The sequence below is a fragment of the Tursiops truncatus genome, chromosome 7 (assembly GCF_011762595.2).
Source record: "Tursiops truncatus isolate mTurTru1 chromosome 7, mTurTru1.mat.Y, whole genome shotgun sequence".
Taxonomy (NCBI): domain Eukaryota; kingdom Metazoa; phylum Chordata; class Mammalia; order Artiodactyla; family Delphinidae; genus Tursiops; species Tursiops truncatus.
Window position 1 is genome coordinate 85,191,427 of NC_047040.1, and position 23,861 is coordinate 85,215,287.

A 23,861-nucleotide genomic window follows, 5' to 3' on the forward strand; every position below is an offset into this window, starting at 1 on the left:
TTAAATGGTATCGTTCCGTGTGAAAAGAGTTACTGAGACATTTGTTGGAAGTCCACAAAAATAATTTGGACATATTTTGAACTTATTTTATCTGACTCCTCGACATTTAATTTGGTGTGAAAAACGGCAATGGTAGAAAACAGATGTTATGGGGCCAAGTATACAGCAGAGGTCAAAACAAACATAAAACACCGCTTCCATTTCTAAAAGAGGGGGAAAAAAAATGATTCCTCCAGCAACAGGTTCTATGTTAAACCTGCTTTTTTATTGTTCTGCTTGGGATATCTGTGGACTGCACAATGCAATGCTGTCTGCCGTGGAGCAATACCTCTCAGCACTGGTAATTTAAGACTTTCTTCTCTGTAATACACTGAACCATCATAACCTGTCTCTTCCCATTTAGTTTAACCTACAACCACCACATACTGATCTGGCTGTGTGTGGCTTTTTCTATTGCCATTTATTACTCTGCTCGACTCCTGAAATTCTGTTTGCAATTTAAGGCCACAAATTAGAAGCGTAAGTCATCTGTTTCCTATAATCCCCCTGTCAGGACTGGAATCGCATTTGGAGCTCAGCGCTGAGTCTGGGCCTGGGCCCTTACAGACTTTCTGATTGGCTGGCCTCTCTAAAAGCTGCAGCGGAATAAATAAAATGCTCTGGAAAATAGAGCTTTTTACCAAAAAAAAAAAAAAAAGATGAAAGAAAAGAAACTAGGTTTCAAATATTTTCTTCTCCCTTACATAATTATCAAATCAATTGTTACAATGGTTGAGTTCTCCCCTCAATGTACAGCAGAACAGAATATTACTTCTTTAAGGACAAAATGCTAAGTATTTAAGATTCCATGTGGGCGAAAAGTGTTATCCTGCTTCAATCAGCTATGTATTTTTGCTGCATACGGAATATCTTTTAGAAGTCCATATTTTGTAAAAAATATGTTTCTTACAAAACACATTTTTTATTTGCAGATGTAGTAATTAGCTGGGTATATTTAATAGTGTCATAGATGTTTAGCTAAGCCCAAAATCTATGCAGTCCTAATCCACTCATTCTACCAGGCTTTCCCTTTTAAAATATTCTGGTAAATTTCACTTAGTACCCCTGGATTTTATAGAAAAGTTTCAAGAAATCAAATATGAAACCAATTTCTTTTTAAAAGACATTCATCTTTTGAATAACATAAGAATTTCAAAAATTTGAGAATATGACTGTTTCTTCTTCCCTTTTTCCCTCAGTTCATTTTAATAAATTTCATACTAGCCATGCTGTGGCTTTAGACACTTTTAACATTTCATATTTTTAAATATTTCCATTTTCTTTCCATTATACTTCAAGTGTACAACATATCAGATTACATATTAAAGACAGCAAGATACATAATACAAGTAGAGAGAAATACAGAATAGCCACATCTAAAATATAATCTGAGTTCTCAGTGTAATTGTGAACTGCCATTGGGCTTTTAAAAAATCATTAGTTAACAGGAATAAAATCTAACAGACTGATTCATGTTTATTAATATATTATACTAGCTATACCTGAGCTAAAAGGTTGAAAATAAATGGATCAATATTAGCTGAATGCCCCAAAAGCAGAGTTTGTATTTCAAAAGACATCAAAGTTCAATGGGGAAAATTATATATGTGATGCACGTGAAATTTTAGCCAAAAATAAAAATAGTGATTTTTAGAGACAAACGATTTTAAGAATAACAAAACAATTTAAAGAAATGCAAAAGAACCATAATATTAATCATTTTAAAGGTACATGATTATTTACAATACCACTTCTGGAAATGTTTTGTGCTTCTGTAACTTAAATTTGGTTTCCTTTTTTTTTTTACATCAATATTTGCAGGCTGTTAGTCTATAATGTGGCCTGTGATCTCTGGTTATTTAAAAGAAACAAAGGAGGAAAACTCGCCAAGATGTTGAGGTTTCAAAAAAAAAGAAAACACAAACAAATAGCTACTGTACATGCGCACGCTGATTATTTTCTAGGTTTTTTTTTCAACTATACTTTCTGTGTTGCAGATTTATTTAATAAACAAATGCATCTTCTGGGCCCATAATACACAAATGCATGCTACTGTTAATTCATTTACAGAATGTGCCGTGATGGCCCCTGAGCAAAAGAGCAATCTTGTTATAATGAATGTGTACTATTCTTAATAAGCACACTGTAGCAACGACCCGCACTGCACACAAAAGCACACCCAAACCATTTCGTTTGTTCCCAGAGCTCGGACACCAGCACCACTATTAAATAGCTGTGCGCTGGGAGAGCAATCCAGTATTGGCATGCAAATGAGCACACGAAGAGGCCAGATGCTGCTCTTTAGAAAGGAAAAGTGCCTCAGCTCAAATTTGGGGGGAGAGAGAACCTGTGAATGTTACAGGCAGAGCAGCTTCGAGATTGTGCTCCATTATATTCCTCACAGGGGTGGAACTGCCTGCCGGTGGGATGAACCTAGGAAGGATGAACAGAACTTTTTGCAAACACGTGAGCATTCAATTGCTCCATATTTCCACAGGTCCGCTAGAGACTGCCCACCACGTTTTTGGGTTTCTTTTTTGTTTTAATTTGTTTGTTTGGGTTTTTTCTTCTTCTTTTCAGGTCCCGAATGATGCCTCTTGTATTTAAAACTTGAGCAACTTCATCTCCGTTTTGTAAGTTGAAGGTTATCATAATTCACAGGTGTTCAATGATTCTCCAAAGTTTTTCCATTTCAAATAAAATATTAGGTTATTGAAAAGAAAATGGATTTTTTTTTCTAAACTAGCTCATCATGCGTGCCATTCATCATGTTTGGTGAGCTTTCATAAGTTGTGGTGGGCTTATGACCTGTTAGTCTCTCTACCTTTATCCTATCACAACATTTGACTGCCTTAAGGAGATAGTAGGAGGGGAAGCCAGTACTCAAGAGACTGAAACTGGTCTTGCAACAACTTTGGAAGACTGTGTTCCAGCCAGAATCAGGGCATTGTTTTTCCTCTTGGATCATTTTTCATTTTCTTTTCTTCTCAATGTTTAGGGAGTCATTGATTTATTTGATTTCTTGAAGATAGTTGGAGATGATAGGGATTGAAGTCACGGGCATGTGTTTTGAGAAAAGGACTAATGAAAAAGAAGCAGGAACACCCCTGCTTAGTAAAATTCACAAAGGGAGATAACAGGATTCCTGTGACATAGCTAATTAAAATATATGTGTCATACGTCCCCTTTAAAATAATGGCATTTGGGGACAGGACCCTCCTCTACCCTCATTATTTATCAAGTAATAATAGAATTTACTATATATCTTATTCCTATATACATTTTTTGAATACCTACTATAGGCTGGATACTGCACAAAGCTCTAAGAAGAGTTGTATGTCATAGGAAATAAAATGGCTCATGGTAGTGGTCAAATCTACACATTAAACCTCCTGATAATGGATTATTAATTATAAACCCCCCAATAAATACATCTTCTATGCAGTAATTCTAACTTTAGTAAAAATAGAAATGGATATAAATATATCTGGTGGAATTGTGCCAATTTTTTTCTTAGCTGATCACAGCAGTGTCTCTAAATTTCTGAGGAGCCCTTTCCCATCAGTCAACTGTTCCATAAAACTTATCCATGCATTCAGTAAATATTTACCAAGTACCATATTAGTTTCCTAGAGCTATCTACATAACAAAGGATCACAAATTGAGTCGCTTAAAACAGAAACTCATTCTCTCAGTTCTGCAGGTTAGAAATCCAAACTCAGCATGTTGGCAGGGCTGCATTCCCTCTGAAACTTCTAAAGCAGGATCCTTCATTGTCTCTTCCAGCTCCTGATAGCCACAGGCATTCCTTGGCATGTGGCAGCACAACTCCAATCTCTCCTTCTGTCTTCACATGGCCATTTTCCCTCTGTGTCTGTGACTCTTCTCCTCTTTTTATAGACACCAGTCATATTGGATTGGGCCCACCCTAATTCAGTAGGACTTCACTGTATCCTGATTATATCTGTAAAGACCATATTTCCGGATAAAGTAACCCTCAGAGGTATGGGGGGTTAGGACTTCAACATATTTTGGAGGGACACAATTCACCCATTACAAGCTCTTATTAAGTACCAGGAACTTGTACTTGGAAATTTTATCACTTTATCATGGAAAAACCCTATGAAATCTGTTGTGGAATTCACTATAAAAATGCTGTTGGAGATATTCTTACTTCGTTATAGAGAGTCTTTGCTATAAGAACTCAGGAGATAATGTTCCCAGGACTCAGTATGAGAAACTGTTGAGTTTTTTTCCAATTGCCTTTCTGACATTTTAGATGTTATTAGTCTCGCAACTTGTCTTATTTCTCTCTTTGAATTGGCTGTTAGAAAGTTCAAAATCAAATTTGGACTCACCACAAATAAGTATATAATAACCTTGTAAGTGTATTTTATATAGTGAACTCTACCCAGTTCTTTCTTATTTTTCTACATTTTATTTTTTGCCATTTCCATGTTTTTTATCTTATCAGTTCATTATTGGAAATGGCATTAAATGACTAATTCTGGAGCAAAGCAAGCTACAAGTAAACAATTGTTTAAATTAATTAGGATAAACCCAAATTAATTAGATTTCCCTAAAACAAAAAAAAATTAATTAAATATATTGTGAAAAAGAATACATTCCAAATACTAATTTGTTCTCAATGAGTGAGAATACTCAAATATAATAACATAGAACATTTATAAGCTAAGTTGAATCCTCATGAAATATTAAAGCTTGAGGGACATTTCTGAAGCAACGAAGTTTATGAAAACTTCTGTATGCCTTATAATGAATAAAAAAGAGAAAACCAAGGGATTAACATGATCACTTGCTTCAGATATCTGAAAGCTATCAAATAGCAGATGGAATAGACATTGTATTCTCAGAGTCAAGATTAGTATCAATTGGTACAGAATATTTCAAGGAATGAGAAGGACTAATAACCCAACATGACCAGCACTGGGAAAGAATGTCCCATTCTCAACTCTCCAATTATTAGAAATGTTCAAGCAATGGCATATCATGAGTCAGGGATCTGACATAATGAATCCTATCATGTTGAAAGAAGTTGACTCAGAGAACTATACCTCTTTCCATCCAAATCCTAAATGCTAAGATCAGTGATTCTATAGATGGCTTATTTTTAATAAAAAATACTGCCATTATTTTATTATTATTGAACCCATTTAAACAGTTCCAAAATTTACAATAATTTCACATTTAGAAAAAAGTTGGACATAGTAACGGGTCTATCTAGGCACCAGCTGTACAGCAGAACTTCCTTTCTGAAATCTTAGTGAATAACACAGCTACAAAACCTAGAATTTGGCTAAGCAGGCCAAATTTCATCTTACTAATTTCAAAAAATAAACAACTGAAACTTAGCAAGAGAAATTATTTGTCCAATGACATGCAGCAGGCCTACAGCATAACCTGAATTACAAGTTACCAATCCTGAGATTGTGCTTGGAGATGTAGCCATACTACTTTCCAAAGAATCGGAAAATTATGACAACCATTTACCCAACTACTCAATTCAAGCCATATGTGGCCTCTCCTTATGCAATCTCCAGACATCTAGTTTTGAATCCAATCACTAAAAGGCATACAGTGACCCTGTGGCTCTTTGGGTGACAACTGTGAATGTGGTTCCCAAGTGTCATAACTTTCAGACCACATCCATACACCTTGGGCATTGGCATGACTAAACTTTTCTCCTACTTACACACTATTTCCATATGGCAGGATGGCGGAATTTCCCCAGTCATCTCCCTATAAACATGTCTACTGGGCTGTGCTGCCCTTAGATTCTTAGGTTTTCTTTCAAATGCATGTACCCTCGGTTTAGTAGATAAGATCATTGTTCCTTACTCCCCTTCCCTGATGGATGACAGACTACTGCAACAAAAACTGAACAGTCCCTCCATGTTATTTCTGGCTTCACCGGTGACATGCTCTGAAACTTTATCCAAGTCACTCACCCTTCCCATGGACAGGGTCCTTCAGTGGTAAACTGGAGGTTGTTAGTTTCACCAGTTTATATTCAGGAAACACTGAAGTCTGCACTTGAGTGTTCCTATAGAAAACTGAAAGAATTATCATTGCTATTGTTGTTGTTTATGACTAATACAGCTGTAGAACTTGAAGATTTAAGATCTCCCTGTGGATTTTACTGTGGCCTCCAGAACCTGAGATTTAATTTTAGAAGAATTAAATTTCCAGTCTGCTTTACAGGGGTGACTGTGAGAACGTATGCTGACAGACTGTTGTCTTCAGAGGCAAGATCCAGACACACTAAGACAATACCACAGCTTGAACAGGGGGTGACCCTTTCCCATTCATCTTAATGGAGTGTTAAACTTGAAGCCTAATTAGGTCCACTTAAATGCCAACATTATTATACTTTTCTCTGCTTATCTTCATACCAGAAACAATCAACTAATGCACTCATTTAATCTGAGTGCGTGCAACGATCCCATCCAGACACCCTGTCATTTTGATAGCCTGCTTTGCAGTCATAAAAGTACAAGTTTTAAACTTGCACTTTGGTTGTTTTTAATTATCCACATAATTAGATTACTTTCTACTACCTTGAAATTTTAGAGGTGAGACTGTACACACATACATACGATGTTTGCAAGGCATTGGGGCCTGATCACTATTCCCATAATTAGAAACTGGTATCAAACTTGCTCCCAGGATAACAAACTAAGAAGATGTGTTAAATGAAAGATTCCATTCCTGCCCCTCAGAGAAGGCTCACAGCTCTTTAGTTTATCCACTGAGTCTGTACCCGAGCTTTCTTCATACCCTTTCTGATTCATTATTGCTGCCTGGACTCGATTTTAATTTTTAATTCCTACAACAAACCTTGGAAAAAGCAGAATTAAAAATATAAAAATCCACAGTTGCCTATTTTATACCTAAGGGGATCCAGATCTAGGCCTTCAATTCAAAGTCCTTGGTTACCTTGTAAAATATCCCGTAAAAGTGTATTTATTTACCCATGGCTATAAGGGGATTAGTCTGTTTTTCTTTAAGTCTTTGTGCCAAGATGGCATACAAGAAAATTTCTGGAACTTCATCATTCAGGCTGTGGACAAAGACATTGGTGTTGTCTTCAAGACAAAAGTTTTCCCCTCTGCCTACATACCCTTACACCTTAGGCCATACCTCATATACCCCAGCATCTGAATGTCTAAGAACATGAGGCTGGGAGAAACATCATCCAAAGGTGTCTGTAATGGACATTGCTAGTGCCCACCTTGGTTTTCCAACCCTTCCTAGTCACATAGAAGGCTATGTTTCTCGGCCCCTTTTGCATTTGTGTGGAACTATGACTAATTTTGGCCAATAGATTGAGATGGAAAAGTCACGTTGAGGAGGAAGTACTCAGAGCCAATGCACAATTCCCAATGCTCTCTTTCTCTGCTTAGACAAACCCCAAAGCCCTATGTTAAGAAAATGCCATGAGATGGATCAGCCTGGAATGCTTGGTCCCCACATGGAGAACACCTGTAGAGATACCTGAACCAGCAGGTTTGAATGACTAAAAATAACACTATTTTTGTTAACCATTAAGATTTTGGCATTGTTTGTCACTACATTACCTAGCCCATCTAGTCTAATACAATGTCTCCGAATTGTTCCAAGCCAAGCCTCACCAGGTGGACAACCATATATAATTGTCATCACTGCCTTCTACCAGCTTCAAATATAAGAGAGTTAAAAAATGAAGATGGAAAAGTCACTCCAGACTGTCCACCAGGCTCTGATTTCACTCCTCACCTTTGATTCCCTTTTGTCTTACACTTTGATCTTGAAAGAAGTGAATTAAGTCACATCACAGACTTCTCTTTTCCATCAAGAAAGAGACTTGGAATACAGTAGTTGTTCACAATGCTCAGGGCAATTTCCAGAGATAGAGAATTAACATTCAAAGCCAGGAGAGAGTCAAAGAGGCTGGAGAAAAATCCCTTAGGTAAGCCCCTAAAATTCAGGTTTGCATTATCCAATCAGGCAAGGGGGAGTGGCAAATGCCCATTAGCTGGCTACAGAAATAGGGCACTATCCAGAGAGCCATGGAAGAGGACTGGGAGAACAAAAGTTGCAAATGATCTTTAAAGGGTGGCTTATGTTAATAAAAATATTAAGTTATATCTGAACTGAGCTGAGCAGTATTTTTATTGAGTCTTTTAGATGGTACTTGCAAACATCTAAACTTTTAAAACAGTTGCTCCGACAACTTCGAAAGACAAAGAACTAATCTTTAACAAGAATGTGGTTATTGTGTTTACATTAAATCAGGTCACATGGTTCTAAATGCTCTCTGACTTCAGGAGGAGTTTGTTTCCTCCTTACAGACTCTGTAATACAAATTCCCTAGCTGATCCATAGATACTAATGAGCTTCAGCAGTGGCTTAAGAAGGAAAGGGAGCCTTCACTAAGAAAGGAGTGAAAGTAGGTGGTGGCGATAAAGGGGGAAGCTACTGCTGGGGAGGAATGAGCAGGTCACATGGTTAAGGGGCCCTGTGAGTTAACTAACTGTAAGGATCTGTTTGGCTGGTACAGAAGACTGCAAGCCAGGAAGACCATGTGCAGAGGGGAAAGCACACTCATGCTGGAGTCATTTGGAGTTAGGAAAGCAATTCTCCAACTTGCTAGCTCTGTGATCTTAGGAAAGTCAGTCTTCCCATCGGCAAAAAAAGAGATAAAAATACCTACCTCACAGGGTTAGTGTGTGGATTAAAATCTGAATAAGAAAATGCATGACCTGGACATAGATACACTACCAAATGTAAAACAGATAGCTAGTGGGAAGCAGCCACATAGCACAGGGAGATCAGCTCGGTGCTTTGTGACCACCTAGAGGGGTGGGATAGGGAGGGTGGGAGGGAGATGCAAGAGGAAGGGGATATGGGAACATATGTATATGTATAGCTGATTCACTTTGTTATACAGCAGAAACTAACACACCATTGTAAAGCAATTATACTCCAATAAAGATGTTAAAAAAAAAAAAGAAATAGAAAAGAAAATGCATGACCCACAGAAGGGGAGAAAATATTTGCAAATGAAGCATCTGACAAGGGATTAATCTCCAAAATATACAAACAGCTCATGCAGCTTGATAACAGAAAAACAAACAATCCAATGAAAAATGGGCAAAAGACCTAAGCAGACATTTCTACAAAGAAGACAAAGAGATGGCCAAAAAGCACATGAAAAGATGTTCAACGTCACTAATTATTAGAGCAATACAAATCAAAACTACAATGAGGTATCAACTCACAACAGTCAGAATGGCAATCGTCAAAAAAATCTACAAACAATAGGGCTTCCCTGGTGGCGCAGTGGTTGAAAGTCCGCCTGCCAATGCAGGGGACACGGGTTCGTGCCCCGGTCCGGGAAGATCCCACATGCCGCAGAGCGGCTAGGCCCATGAGCCATGGCCGCTGAGCCTACGCGTCTGGAGCCTGTGCTCCACAACGGGAGAGGCCACAACGGTGAGAGGCCCACGTACCGCAAAAAAAAAAAAAAAAAAATCTACAAACAATAAGTGCTGGAGAGGGCATGGAGAAAAGGGAACCCTCTTGTACTGTTGGTGGGAATGTAAATTGGTACAGCCACTATGGAGAACAGTATGGAGGTTCCTCAAAAAACTAACAATAGAGCAATCCCACTCCTGAGCATATACCTGGAGAAAACCATAACTTGAAAAGATACATGCACCCCAATGTTCACTGCAGCATTATTTACAACAGCCAGGACATAGAAGCAACCTAAATGTGTCCATCAACAAAGGAATGGATAAAGAAGATGTGGTACATAAACACAATGGAATATTACTCAGCCATAAAAAAGAACAAAATAATACCATGTGCAGCAATATGGATGGACGTAGAGATTGTCATACTGAATGAAGTAAGTCAGACAGAGAAGGACAAATATTGCATGATATCACTTATATGTGGAATCTTAAAAAATGGTACAAATGAACTTATTTACAGAACAGAAATAGAGTTAAAAATGTAGAAAACAATCTTATGGTTACCAGGGGGGATGTGGGGGGAGGGATAAATGGGAGGTTGGGATCGACATATACACCCTACCATATATAAAATAGGTAACTAATAAGGACCTATTGTATAGCACAGGGAACTCTACTCAATACTCTGTAATGGCCTATATGGGAAAAGAATCTAGAAAAGAGTGGATATATGTATATGTATAATGGATTCACTTTGGTATACAGCAGGAAGTAACACAACATTGTAACTCAACTATACAATAAAAATTTTAAAAATTAAATTAAATTTTAAAGAAAGAAAATGCATGAAACGTTTCTAGTACACTGACCATACATGTAAGTTTTCAGTTAATACTAACTCATTAGATTTGCCTAATATGTGAATTTAACTAATGTTAATGAAGCCATATGTACACAGCCAATAATAATAATAGTATTACAGGCGAGTCTCCTCAATGATTGTATTTCCCTGAGTGAGAAGGGAAACGTCGGACATTTCTTCAGCTGACCTCAATTCCTATATGGCTCTCATAATGTGAGCATTTCCCAGGCACATGTGAGTGATATAAGGAAATATTTTTAGGATAATTTCCACCATTTGGAATTTTACCCCTAAACACTGCGTAAGTTGCAACTCTACTGTATTAATACAGTAAGGAATCCTTGTATTCCAATTTGTAAAAGACCACTCACAGTTTTGCTAAGCATAATTTTTATTTCTTCTCTTTTTCCAGTGTGAAAAGTAACATGTCGTTGCAAATATTATAGCCCTGGGGTCAGCAGACCTGAGTTTCAAATTTTAGCCTCACCATTGACTAGTTACACAAAAACAAGTCCCTAGCCTCTTTGAATTTTTATCTCCCCATCAGTAAAATTGGGATAACCTCAAAGGAATATAGTGAGGATTTAATAAGATAGTATCTGCAATGTGCCTAGCAGAATGCAAGCAAAAATATTAACTCTCTTCCCAGCCCATAAATCTTAATAATTCTAATATAAAGTTATCAGAGCATTGATTTACTTGTGTGCATCTATCTCTCACTAGATTATGAGTTGCTTGAAGGCAATGACCAGGATTTTTTATACTTTCTACTCTACATATCTGGAAGGACACGTTAGGAGTTCAGCTATGGCAGGAGATACCAAGAGTGATCACTGGTTTCAGAGCACCAATGAAGTAAACAAAACTGTATTACTTCCCAGATACTTTAAATAGTCATCTGTAAGCACTGTCTCTACTCACTTATCTCAAATTCTCTCCTCTGTGTACTTCAAAAGATATCCATTCCCACCATTTTAACACTGCTTTGGCCAGTCATCGCTGACATCCATGTTGCCAAACCCAGTGCTTATTTCCTTGTTCTCTTACTCAGCCTCTCAGCACCATTCAGTGCAGTTGACTGCTCTCTTTTTCTTGAAATATTTTCTTCTCCGGGCTTCCATGACATCATACTCCCAAGGCTTTCCTCTGTTCAGTCTCCGTTACTAACTCTTCCTCTTAATAGATTTCTAAACTTTAGAGTGCCCAGCTCATTCCTGGATTTCTCCTCTGTCTACACCTTCTCACTAGTTAGCTCATCTATTCATTCATTGGATAGTGAGTACCATGCAAATACTAGCATATCCCACATCCTTATCTCTAGCCCTGACCATCCCAAAGAAATCCAGACACATGTAACCAACTGTTACTTGAGGTCTCCACTTGCATGTCATATAAATGTTTCAAAATTCACACACATAAAAGAGAAATTTTGATTCCCTTCCCTCACCCCAACTGACTCCTGCCTCAGGGTTCTCCATCTCAGTAAATAGCACTATTCTCCCTGGAGATCAAGACAATAATCTAACACAAGGCTTCTCAAGCTTTAATGTGTATATGAGTCACCTGAGGGGTCTTCTAATTCAGCAGGTCTGAGTCATAGCCTATGATTCTGCATTTATAACAAGCTCCAAATGATGTGATGCTGCTAGTCCTCGAATCATGTTATTGAATAGCAAGGACCTTGGAGATAGTTCTCGTTTCCCTAATGCATCCCCACACACATATTCAAAAAGTCAGCAACACTTAACTGACCACATTTCTTCAGAATCTGATGACTTACCAACCCCCAACACCTGGTCAGTGCCACCATCATCTTTCCCCTATAGTACTATCATGGATTCCCAACTAGTCTCCTGCTTCTGCTTTTCCCCTGTCCTGTAGGATGTTCTGTCCACTGCATCCTTATACCATCACACAATATTACCAATAGCCAATGTCTTTTTCCATCACACCTATGACTAAATCACATCAATGACTCTCAAATAGCCCCTGCCTGTCCTTTAACATCATTTGGTATCTCTCACTCTCTGGTCCATGATGCTCCAGCCACACTGATCTTCCATTCCTTAAACTTGCCAAGCTCACTCCCACCTTGAGACTTTTGCACTAGCTGCTCCCTTGCTTGGAAGACTCTCAGCCCTTGATCTTTCACATACCTGGCTTTTTCTTGTCATTCAACTCACAGCTTAAATGTCATCTCAGAATGACCTTCATAACCATCCAATCTAAAATAGCCACTCTGTAACCCATCACTTAATAACAAATCACTGTTTTATTTCTCTGTGTTTTACTTACTGCTATGTGATATTTTTCTGAATTATTCTTTATTTGCCCATGTTCTGTCTCTCTTCCTGCCCCCCTCCTCTCTCTCTCTCCCCCCCGTCCCTCCCCCTCCCCCTCCCCCCCCCACCTCTTCCTCCCACCCACACTAACAGGTTAGTCCCACAAAAGCAGGAACTATCTGCATCTGAGCCAATTCCTGGCATGTATCAATAGTAGGTACTCAATAACTGCTTGATATGTAAGTGGATGAGTAAATTATTGAATGAGAAGTTCTGGAGTGTGCTGCAGAATGAGAAGGAATATGCACTGCGTGGCATCGGGGCCTTCCACTCTGAGCTCAGGATCCTCCTTAACTCCTTCTCTGAGTCCACCTTATTCCACATAATATACTGAAAAGTGAAGATAAGCATCTGGTGGTGAGTTATCATCATTTTTCTCATTAAAGGACCTTGTGGTTCACAGTCTCTGCCACAGGCCCTAGAATGCGACTTGTTTTAAAATAAACCAGCTAATTTATCAAATAAGGAGTAGCCCCTCTGGGCATGGACTTAATTTCCATGATTCTCCACTGATCACTTTCAAGAGCTCTACATGACTGCACACACATTTATTATTTGGGAGGGGGAAGGGAGGGGTGAGGAGGGAGCTCACTCATAGTGATTTGAATATGTCATTTGACTGGACAATTACAAAGCACATGCAAGGAAACAGGGTGGCTCCAGTGGATCAAGCAAAGTATGTTTGCCCCAGCCAGCAGTATCTGCATTACCTGGGAACGTGTTAAAAATGCAAATTCTCAGGCTCTGCCCCCGAACTTCTGAACGAAAATCTTAGAATTTGTGCTTTAACGATTCTCCAGATGATTCTGACGCAAGCCAGAATTTGAGAACCACCAATTTAAACCATTCACATATACCATCATGGGTTTCCATTGCTCAGGAAAGTTGGTGACCTCAAGAATAGTTAGTCTTGGCATTAAATAATGTTTAAAAGAATGACTCAGACCTGCCCAAGTTCGGTATTAGCAAACAGATATTCTGGAATGCTTTTGACTAACCTAAGTTTATCCAGGAAACAGGACTCAACCTAATCCTCCACTCAGCTTTCTTTTACCTTCCATATCATTCTCCTTTGTTGCCTCCAATTTATCTGATACCACTCCAGTTAGACCATCGGTTCTTGGTATTCAAGGAAAGAACTGACACATGAGTCTTACACTAACCATGCTGAGTAGCTCTACCACAAACACACACACACATGTACACACATACATGGCACCTATTCAGTTGCTAAAAGAAATTCCAAGTGTGCAGTCACATCTGAACTATGATATGTATTTCACCCAGTTGTTCAATGAACCAAATCTCAGTAACCTCAACATGTATTCAATTCAGACAGATTTAATATTCTTAGCTACATAACCACGGCATCTACCTGCTTTCAGTTTTGATCCTAGAAATATTTCTGTCTCAACCATGACAAGTTTCAAGATGAGAACTTACATAAGTTAGTGATAAGTGAGTTAGTGGTGAGTGAATTCGTTCCCAGCATTGGTGGCTAAAATCTATGGAATCGCTGTGGACCCACGTTTTATTTTGAAATTTATAACAAAAGCAGATACTGTAGGTTGCTTTGTAGGTCAGTTTCCATGAATTGCTCCAGTCACATGTAGAGACAAAGCCCTTTTTTCTACTACCCACCCCAAGTATGTTTGTTGATTTCTATTAAAATTTCCCAGTTGTTGAAAAGAGAAAACATTAGGATTATGATGTGATGTTATGTTATTAAAGTCATAAACTGAGGGTGATATTATCCGAGAAGGTCAAGACGAAGAGAGTGTAGAGGGCACTCCAGGAAATTTGAATAAACTACTTGGTTACTGCTTGGTTATATTTGGAGATTGTGCAACTAAGAAAAATGTGTTAGTGAAAAGTGAGAACAATGTTGGAAAGTTGTTGCTTAGATTGCCCTGATATATTCTAGAATTTCATTGATTCTTGCAGGGATTTTGCCATTTTATCAACAGTATTATACTCCCTATGTTGCAAAAAATTGAAACTCAAGGTAATATTAATCCTGTTCCTCAATGTCAGTATTATGAAAAAAGTTCTACTTTACTTTAAATATTGCCATACCATTTTACAATTAGATCAGGCTCGATTACCAAAGCACCTTCATATGCATATAGTACATTGTTGATTTTAATAAACATTATGAATCTGTGAGGACAACAGACCAAAGATTATTCTCCCCATTTGAAATATCAACATCTGAGAGTCAGAGACATTAAGTGGCTTAATCAAGACCACAAAGCTAATTTTCAAGAACTCCAGGTCTAGCACTTTTTCTATTATACGATATACACTTGACTACAATTCCCAGACATCCTAGGAAGTGGTCAAAGAAATTTTTGTTCAGTAATGTAATGTTGCTTTATTCTATCCTGATTATGTACTCTTTTTAGCCATAATGCTAAACGACAAATGCTGTTTTAAACACTATATTTGTTAACTGGCATGAGAAATCACCTTCTGAAGATCCAGGCCCATCCACACTTTGCAATGCTTCTTATGCTAATGTAAAATGTTGGGGATGGCAACAGCAGGGAGGAGAGACAAGGACATTTATTACATGAAGAAACAGCACATATTGATTTTTCTTTGCATTGTAGAGACAGGTAATACAATTTCATTGCCTATTCAATATGAAAATAGGACTTAATGGAGTTACAGTTTATGATTTGGCCGCTGCGTCAGACTTCCTTTCCAACAATCTCTTCTTCATCTCAGATTCTACCCCAGGACATTAGGTAACCAGATGGCTAGATCTACCCATTTGTGACCAAGTGCAATTGGTCTTGCAGAACAGGAGATGAAGTATATGAAAGAAAATAACGAGCGAGGGCCACTCTTTACAAGGCATTCACCTGCAGTAACAGTGGCTGAAGAACGCTAGAGATACATGCCACAGGGGCTGTCCCTCAATAGCACAAAAGAAAAAGCCACACTGCCCCAAAAGATGTGGCTAACAGTCCAAAGGTCATGGCAATTTGAGAATGTATTGCTTGTGGCAGAGTTTCTTCCAGGCAAGATGTAGTCTCAAATAGCAGAAGGTGTTAGGTTTGTTGTTCACTTCTTGGGTTATTTCCTTAAAACCAGTGGTGGTTGTTGTTGGAGACAGTTCTCTATAGGTCTCTCATTTTATGCATTTCTGGCAAGCAGAAGCAATTCTTTTGTTTCAGACCATCTGTGCAAGGACATCTGTATAGTGAACAACATGGAAGCTAGAGATACACTCTCCCTCTTAAAGCAGTGGGCCAGCAAGCTGGTTGCCCAGTGTGAAACTTTCAGGTTCCCTAGGTGCTCAGAATCCCTAAGAATTCCCTAAAGATTTCTATCCTTTTACAACTTAACTGCATATGCAGCTATCACCTCACTCTCTTATGTTACTCAGTAAGAAAGGGGGCTTTAGGGCACCAAATATGCTGCTTGCTGAGTTGTGAATAATAAAATCCTTTGTCTCTGACCTAAGTCTCTCTTGCTGGCCTGGCCTTGAAATGACCAGGTAAAAACAACAGTGTATAAGAGTGGTGGTCATTCACACTCAGTTCTTCTAGGTGAGTCTGCTAAATTCAGATTGGTGGTGTTGGTCACACTTCCCTGCTAGAAATTAGTACTGTTGCTAACTTGATAAGCTGGTCTTCAATATTGTTGGGTTAAAGAGTGAAAAAATTAATAGAAAGTATTTATGCCAAAACTTTTGTTCGGTACTGAAACAATGTCAAGAAATTATCCAATGTTTGCCTGAATGGACAATTAGGTTAAAATAAATTTCATACATAAGTTACTCTGACAGACCTCGACCTCCTATAAAGCACCCCCGACCACAAGAACACACACATATTTCTGGGAATTCCCAAGGGATGTCTCCCATGTGCTCCAATCCTTCAACGTCTACCATGTTCAACTATGTTCTGTCTCTAACTTAAGATTCTTGCCCCTCTGACCACTTAGCTCCACCAACTCTCCTGGTGCAAAACAGTAGTTCTTGACAGGTAGTGATCTTTGTCCCAAGAGACACAACAAGCCTACCAGTATGGACAGTTCAAGTGCTAGGGGCCAAGCTCCCTGAGGGGATCTCGTAGCATGATGGCCACTGCTACTTCTCGTCTTGCACCCTAAGCAGTATAATCCTTTCTGCTCTGATGTCTGTGGTGAAGGGAAGATGGAGTCTCTCCTATTGTGATATACTCCATGATAACTCAATGTTGCTTGGGTGGCAAAATTCTTTCTAGACATGTCCAGACCCGATTTAAATATGAACCACCGCATACAATCTTTCTTCTCATCTTCAGTCACTCATGGATCAAGCTCATAATGCATAGAGATTTCTTCAGTTAGGATCTGTTCTCTCTCAGATTTCTTGAACCCTCTTCACAAAGACTTTTGTGGAGCCAGTCTCCCAATGGACCAGACATGCCTGAATCCCCAGGGGCAGACACACTGGAAAATACTTGCCTCAGGCATCTGCACCCTCTTCAAGTTTGGCTCAAAAGTCATCTTGTCAGGGAGGCCTTTCCTAACTACTCATTAAAAATTGTTTACCTCCATTGCCATCCCAGCTTATCCACTTTCCTGCCTTATTTCACTCTGTTGCACTAATTACTTCCAAATGTACTATAAAATGGATTTCTTGTGTTATTATTCTCTTTCCCTACCAAAATATAAGTTCCAAGAGGGTAAGGGTTTTCATCTCTTTGTCTCACTGATGTGCTTAGAATGGGGCCTAGCACCCAGTTGGTCCTCAATAAATATTTAAAGAATGAGTGACTGAATCCTAGACTCAGGCCACATGTGTGATGTGCTCCTCTCACATAAATTCCACTGGCCGCATGTGCATTAAACCTGACATCCAGTAAACGTACTTCGGCTGAAAAGATAATTGTGAATAATGATGCAGAGAAGACATACCCCACATGAAGGACCAAGTAGTTGGATAAATACCAACGACCCAGTCTCTCCTTCTGGTTGTCTTTCACCTTTGAGATGAGGGCAGAAAATACAAATACCTTAGCCTGGCTTCTCTATTCTTTGTATGACTAGCCGTTTTTAAATCCATAGAGTTCTTATATCCAATAACATAATTCTTTTTAAGCTCTTTCTTTTTCTGTTGCCACTTAAAAGCCCTTCAGAAATGAATTATGACTACTGAAACTTTAATGTGATTCAAGGTATGCAGTTAAATGTCATAAAGAGCCAAGACAGATTATGTATGTATGTTAACTACGGGGGAAATTAGTGAAAATGTGCCCATTTATTACATAGGAGTAACAGGTCAAAATGAAAAAGAAAGTCTTGATTTGAGGTTCACAAATTTATGAAGCAATACTGACAGTAGGTAAATGGCTACAAATTTTCAGGAAAGCATTTAGAATATCTAAAATTCCTTTAAAATATTCATATATTTGAATGCATTTATTATACTTTTAAATATGTATATAGAAGGATGTTTATGGAAATGTTATTTATAATGAACAAAAATTGCAAATAACCTAAATATTCAACCATGGAGGAATATTGAAAAAGTTACATTCTTATTATCCTATATAATAGAATATTATATAGTCACTTGAAATTGTGATTTTTGAAGACTATCTAAGGAAAACCATTCTCACAACACAATGCTGAACACTAAAAGCTAGGTACACATTATAAGGCCCACTTTTCAAACAATAAATACATAATATAGCCACCAAAAAATGGTAATGAAATTTGCAAGTATGTTAATGGTGATTACTTCTGTCTTAGTACATTTGAGCTACTATAACAAAATATCATAGACTGGGTGGCTTATAAACAACTGAAATTTATATTTCACAGTTCTGAAGGCTGGAAGTCTTAGATCAAGGTGACAGGATGGGAGGCTGAGGGACCTCTTCCAGGTCATAGACTTCTCATTGTATCCTCCTAGGGCAGAAGGGACTAGGGAGCTCTGTGGGGCCTCTTTTATGAAAGCATTAATTCCATTTGTATGAGCTCTGCCCTCATGCTCTAATCACCTGCCAAAGGCCCCACCTCCTTCAATATCATCACACTGGGCCTTAAAATTTTAATGTATAAAGTTGAGGGAGAACACAAACATTCAGATCATAGCAACTTCTGACTGTGGAATTAGAAGTGGTTTTACAGGTAACTCCTAATATATCAAAATATTCAGCTGGCACTGGCCACCATGTTCGTAACTGGTGTTGATAGAACATTTTTGTGACAAAAGATTCTGTGACAGTGAAATACATTTAGATAATGATGCAAAATAAGCTGAATGTAATCATAGTAAGAGCTGGCATTTAATGAACTCTGATTTGAATCAGATACTGTGCTGAACATTTTACTCCCTCTGTGAAGTAGGTATCATTATAATATGTTATAGATGAGAAAACTGAAGTTTTTAAAAGATGAAATAACTGTTTCAGTATCACAGGGCACGTCAGGGGCAGTGTGAGATTTGATTCAGAATTTTCTACCTCTGGAGCTTCTGCTTTTAAACCCTCTGCTCCATTAAAAACAGTTGACTATGATCCACCAAGAGTGAGCTTGTAGTTTACTTTTGGTTGAGACAAAGGATTATTTTCAGGTAGTTTAGCATTCCTGATGGTAATTACTATTCAGACGATTACTATCTTTTAACTCTTGATCAGATCTTCACTGTCTCCCTTGAGGATAAATATTTCATTTTCTTATTGCTGATAAAATATATACAATACTTTGGCTTAGACACTGACCAAAAATGGGGATATTTACAGTTTTAATCAATTGTAATTAAACCTTAATTACAATATAAAGCCTTCGTTCCCTAGAGAAAAAAACTCTTCTAGAAAAGACATTAAAACTAGAACAAAATATGAAGTCAGAAGACTAGAGTTGATTTCCTGATAAATGAAGAAAGTATTAGAAACGTGGCACAGTCAAACTGGCCTTCAAAAAATACTGACAGTTTCATAGACTCTGCCTCTGAATGAAATATTGGGAACTCTCTTGGCACTTCTCCCAGACATCCAGGTAGAACAGGGGTACACTGATTATTTTAACTACAACAATCTGCTTTTGCACAAACCCACCTCAGGCCCAGCCAAATGGTAAGCTTATCAAACTGCCAGATCAACAGAAAGACGGTTTTTACCTGAGGAGAGAAACTAAGCAAAATGTGCAGAACTACCTTATAACCTAAGATACTTGCCGTTTCATACTTCCTAGAAGAAAATTCTAGATTAAAGAAGAGTTCCTAGAGAGAACTCCAAAATATGCAAAATAAAGAGAGGGAGAGCTTTACAAACTATATTTAATATGAAGCAAAGAAAACAAAATTAAGAATTTTAGCTCAATTTTTAGGGAAGAATAATTTCTAGAAAAAATTCACATATAGAATTATAAACTTAAATCTTAAAGACAGTGCTGCCACTTTAGATGGTAAACATTTTAATAATCCCACAATTTAAAACTATCTTAAAAGGACAAGCTCCAGGAATTATCAAAATGTTTACACCAGTCTGTTTTAAGAGATCCATATGTTTAGAACTTGGTGTGTTAAATATGTGTTGTAGTATTCTTTAGATACACTCTGAAAAAGAAAAAGTTCTCATGACTTTTAATCTAGTATTTTGTTAACAGATAACATCCTCAAGTTAAAAAATAAAGAATGTTCCTAAAATAATGTCCCTTCCCCTGAGGTAACCCTTGGAAGGTAGTGGTCAATAACACAATCAGATAACTGGGGTTATTTCAGTTGCTTGCCAAAATATCGCTCATGACTATTAAAGCTGAAAAACATCATTACATCAATGACAGAAAGGGCGTGATTGTTCTTATTTCTGGAATTCTTCTGATGTGAGTCAATTCACTGGGTAGGATTTCACTGGAAAATGGCTTTAGGAATATACTAAATAAAGGAAGGACAGAACCAAGCCTTCAAACACAGACATAATGGAAAACCATAGAGTCAGACTTCACCCAGCAGGCAGTGACAGAGATCAAATTCAAAGTAAAATTTGTAGCTACAAAAACTCTAATTATCTGTGCAATTTTGATTTTTATTAATTTAACATTGTTTCTTCTTAACAATCCAAATAAAAACATTTCACCCTCCATATACAAAAATAAAATTGTGATTTTGCTTTTCATTTCAGACCTAGAAACATCAGATTAAAGAAAGAGACGTAATATGAGACTAGTTTAGATATTGTTTTCATATTTGCCCCAAAATCCAAATGGTACTTAGGAATCTGGATAACTTGGAGATGCAGAAATCATCCATAATAAAAATGTACGTTCTGATATATTTTTTAAATCCCTAGACTCATAGAACTTTAAACCGAAACTGAATATACCATCATCGAGAAGGCCTTCTCCCCCGTAACTCCCTCTAGATGGAGATGATGTGATCCAGTTTATGGGTGTTGAATCTACCTACTGAAACAGTTCTTCTGTTGGCCTTTTATTATTTTATATGTTTGCTTAGTCTTCCCAACTAACTTAAGCGAAGAAGCTGTCTTTTATTTTTTTATTTTTTTTTTTTCGGTACGCGGGCCTCTCACTGCTGTGGCCTCTCCCGTTGCGGAGCACAGGCTCCGGACGCGCAGACTCAGCGGCCATAGCTCACGGGTCCAGCCGCTCAGCGGCATGTGGGATCTTCCCAGACCAGGGCACGAACCCGTGTCCCCTGCATCAGCAGGAGGACTCTCAACCACTGCGCCACCAGGGAAGCCCAGAAGCTGTCTGTTATCTATCTTATTATTCCCCCAAAGAGTGTAGTCGAGAGCCTCCTCCACAGTAAACATTCTCTATTCTTTAATTCCAGATAGGTTCAAAAAATTTATGAGCTCTTCATGACTAGATAGATGTATTCCCTAGGAAGGGTTAAGACTAGGAAGTTACTTGTTAAATAAATATAATAAGTATGCTAACAGTTAATATGGTAACATTATTTACTAATTTTCAAACTTTTTTCTTCATTAAAGAAAACCTCGTTCAGATACCCAACAAACAACATTGAAACTCTTCTGGTTGAAGTAAGTGGAGAGGACTGGGAGAGAAACAGGCAAGAGCAGATGGGGAGAGGTGAAGGCACAGAGGAACTGAAGTCCAACCAGTTGGCTCTCTACCCACCATCCGACAAAGGTCACCAGGGACTTGTAGCCACTCTAGAGCACTGCTTGAAAGCCACTAGTTCAGTCTGTTGTGTAATTTATTCTAATAAAAAGAAAATCTCTGCTTATGCCTCTTGCCAATTCAGCGACAAAAATTAAATCCTGTATTTTCAAAGTGTATTATAAATATGTACTGAATAAATGAACTGACCAAGTGAATGAATACTTATAACCAAACTAAATAAAATCCTTATTATAGTTATCGTGTTTTCTCTAGTTCTTGAATGGGTTATGAAAGTCTAAATATAATTGGAATTAGAGAAAGGAACAAGTAAAAAGTATCAACTAAGACTGAATGCCAGGACTTCCCTGGTTGTGCAGTGGTTAAGAATCTGCATGCCAATGCAGGGGACATGGGTTCGAGCCCTGGTCCGGAAAGATCCCACATGCCGTGGAGCAACTAAGCTAATGTGCTACAACTACTGAGCCTGTGCTCTACAGCCCACGAGCCACACAACTACTGAGCCCACGTACCAAACTATTGAAGCCCGCGCGCCTAGAGCCCGTGCTCCACAACAAGAGAAGCCACCACAATGAAAAGCCTGAGCACCGCAACAAAGAGTAGCCCCCGCTCGCTACAACTGGAGAAAGCCCGCGCGCAGCAATGAAGACCCAACGCAGCCAAAAATAAAATTAAAATTAAAAAAAGAAGACTGAATGCCAACATCCGAAATATTTTTAAGTCATTCTACAAAGTAAAAATTTGTACACACAGCATTCTTTCCTATCTATGGTAATGAAATGGATTCCAGCACATATGCATGTTTCTCTTGCCCTGAATCCATGCCTCCCTCTTTTGGTAACAATAGCTCATTTTTGTTTCCCTTTTGGGAGCTTCCCTTTTTCTATGCATCAGGTCTTGGCAATCCGTCCATCAAAATGTCCCACTCAGTCCCTACCAACCCACCTCATGCCAAGTCATGGGGCAGGCACATTACCTCAGCTAGACTGAGTCAGATCCTGACTCTGAGATATGAAGCTTTCCTGGGATGACAAGATGTAGGAGCAATTGGAGCTTCTCTGCCTACCCCTGGGGCAGTAAGCAGACTCTCCATTAGGTGCTACTACTTGAATCCCTGCAGCTATGCTTGTCCAGAGCTTTCTGAGCCCTGACTCTTCAGCCTCTTCTTTTCTTCTGTGTTATCTTTCCAATAACATCCTTACTTTATTTACTATCTATTTTTCTTTATTTGTTTTTAAGTTAACCAGAGTCCACTTCTGAAACCCCAGAACACTAAGATACAGGGGCCCTAAGCACTGATAACACAGACAGAAATTCACTTAAAGAAGCTTAGATCAAAGTCATTTTCACAGGCCACAGGGAAATAGATTGTAAAGTCTCAGCTTGGTTTACTTGGATTCATCTCAATATTATTAAGTTTTTTGAAAAATAATGCTTATAGTATCCTACAACCCAGTCATATGCAAACTAAAGACTACTGAACTGAGATCAGGAGAACAATTCACTGGGTAGCTTAGGGAAAGTTTATAAATATTTTTTGAATCTCTATTTCCTTATCTATGAAAAGATTAAGTTAAAGTAGATCTATAAAGCCTCCCCTAATTGTGACATCCTATGAATTTTTAAGTTTACAAATATAAAATAACACATACCAACTATTGATTTTTTTTTTTTTTTTTAATCTGAAGTAGTTGCTCTGAAAAAGTCCCTTCTCTCTTACTTCAAGGCAATATTTAAATTTGACACCAGACTCACCCAGGATCAGCCTATGCTGTGGTGTGACTTTTCTCCAGAGCTTTGTAGAATCTCTTTTTGTGATGGAAATCAGTGCCACTTTCTCTGTACTCACATTTTCCCTTTTCCGTTCTCCTTCTATGGTGGAAAAAAAATGAGTTATAATTAGAACCAAGAAAATACTGTAAGGATAAATACAATGTATCCTGTCTTATAAAAGGTCATTCTTTCAAGCTATCAAAGCCCTTTACAACAAATACGTAATTGATGGTCGCAGCCTCCTCTGTAGGAATAAAACAC

At 38.2% G+C, this 23,861-nt stretch overlaps 1 long non-coding RNA gene across 1 annotated transcript in view; it reads right to left on the reverse strand.

Moving 5' to 3' along the window:
• LOC109548379 (uncharacterized) overlaps positions 1-23,861 on the reverse strand; it is a 192,253-nt gene that overhangs the window by 62,415 nt on the left and 105,977 nt on the right. The window contains exons 11-12 of the long non-coding RNA XR_002174460.3: positions 23,583-23,699; positions 6,009-6,113 (exon numbers count right to left, since the gene is read on the reverse strand). This is a non-coding gene — a long non-coding RNA (uncharacterized lncRNA). The remainder of the gene's footprint in view (positions 1-6,008; positions 6,114-23,582; positions 23,700-23,861) is intronic.